This window comes from Colobus angolensis, unplaced genomic scaffold, assembly GCF_000951035.1.
Source record: "Colobus angolensis palliatus isolate OR3802 unplaced genomic scaffold, Cang.pa_1.0 Scaffold11, whole genome shotgun sequence".
Taxonomy (NCBI): Eukaryota; Metazoa; Chordata; class Mammalia; order Primates; family Cercopithecidae; genus Colobus; species Colobus angolensis.
The window spans coordinates 1,954,824-1,957,068 of record NW_012112030.1 but is presented as its reverse complement, the minus strand read 5'-3'; positions in this window follow the sequence as shown (position 1 = coordinate 1,957,068).

Sequence of the window (2,245 nt, the reverse complement as noted above, 5' to 3'; positions counted from 1 at the left end):
TGCACTCCAGCCTGGGCGACAGAGTGAGACTCCGTCTCAAAAAAAAAAAAGAAAAAAAAGAAAAGTTGATGAGAATGTTACTGGCAATTTTTGACATAATGCTGTTATGTTAATAGTGTTTCTAAGGAGCCTTCCACACTGAAATGAAATATAAGAGAAAAATGGAGTCATACTTCTGTATTACTCTAATAAAACATTTATTAGGCATATTCTTTGAGTAGGAACTATAGGAAAAACAAAAGTGAGGTGTCCTCTCCATTTAAATATGAAACATTAAGTACCATATGAGTGGTAGAGATGGGGGATGCTAAGCCTGACTTGTCATCAGAGTTGTCTGGATGTTTTAACATTTCAAAAGCCTAGTCTCAACCCCTAAAGATTGATCAGTAGAGCTGAGTTGAGTCTAGGGTATCTATATGTTTTGTTCTTTTTTAATAATAGTTTTAAAAAATTACAGCTGGGCATAATGGTGCCCACATTGTAATCCGAGTATTTTGGGAGGCTGAGGTAGGAGGATTGCTTGGAGCCAGGAATTTGAGACTGGTCTGAGCAACATGGTGAAACCCTGTCTCTACTAAAAATAAAAAAAAGTGGCCAGGTGCAGTAGCTCACGCCTGTAATCCCAGTACCTTGGGAGGCAGAGGCAGGCAGATCACGAGATCAGGAGATCAAGACTATCCTGGCTAACATGGTGAAACCCTGTCTCTACTAAAAATACAAAAACAAACAAAAAAATTAGCCAGGCGTGGTGGCGGGCGCCTGTAATCCTAGCTACTCGGGTGGCCAAGGCAGGAGAATCACTTGAACCCAGGAGGTAGAGCTTGCAGTGAGCCGAGATAAGTGCCACTGCACACCAGCCTAAGCAACAGAGTGAGACTCCGTCTCAAAAAAAAAAAAAGTTAGCAGGGCATGGTTCTGCATGCCTGTAGTCCCAACTACTCATGCTTCTGCATGCCTGTAGTCCCAGCTACTGAAGAGGCTGAGGTGGGAGGATCACCTGAGCCCAGGAGTTTGAGGCTGCAGTGAGCTGAGATCGTGCCACTGCATTCCAGCCTGAGCAACTGGGGTGAGACTCACTGCATTCCAGCCTGAGCAACTGGGGTGAGACTCTGTCTCAAAAAAAAAAAAAAAAAAAGTGAAGTTAGGGCTGGGTGCAGTGGCGCACACCTGTAATCCCAACACTTTGGGAGGCGAAGGCATAAGGATTGCTTGAAGCCAGGAGTTCAAGACCAGCCTGGGCAACATAGCAAGACCCCATCTCTACATTTAAAAAAACCAAAACTCTATAAAAATGATGTTAGATTAATAAATACTTGTTGGTGGGGCATGGCAGTTGGTGCACACTTATAATCCCAGCTATTCTGCAGGCTGAGGTGGGAGGATCCCTTGAAACCAGGAGTTGGAGGCCAGCCTTAGGAACATAGCAAGACCCCATCTTTAATAAAAATAAAGAGTACTTGTTAAATTACAGGTGGGTTTTGGATAAATGGATTGGTGGGTATATATGAAAACATGGTCCTGGGTCTTAGGGAAATGTTTTGGAGAGTCAGTTTTCAGAGGGGTGGCTGGAAGGAGCTATGCATGAGAATGGAGAGGTTGATGTGAAATGTGAATGACTGTGATACTTTACATGATTTGGTGGTACTAGAGTGGAGAAAATAAAATATTTAGGACTGTGCTAAGTGCAAGGTGCCCTGAAGAAGATATCTACATATCTTGGTAGAGTGTCCGATTGTTAGGGAAGAGAAAATTAATAGGTCAACAGGCATTTATAGAATATTTCCTGGTTCAAAGATACAAAAGGTCTTGTTTTCAAGGACAGAACAATCTTGTTTGTGGTATGAAACAGTATATAACATTTTATTTCAATAAATACTGAATTACTATGTGCAAGGATGTTTGGAGGAACAAAAATCACCAAGGTAAAGTTGGTTCCTACCTCTAAGTAGTCTTCATTCTACTTAAAAGATGTCTGGTGGCTCACACGTGTAATCCCAGCACTTTGGAAGGCCTAGGTGGGCGGATGACAAGGTCAGGAGATTGAGACCATCCTGGCCAACATGGTGAAACCCCGTCTGTACTAAAAATACAAAAAAATTAGCCAGGTATGGTGGTGTGTGCCTGTAATCCCAGCTACTCAGGAGGCTGAGGCAGGAGAATTGCTTGAATCCAGGAGACGAGAGAGGTTGCAGTGAGCCAAGATCGCGCCATTGCACTCCAGCCTGGGCAACAAGAGCAAAACTCT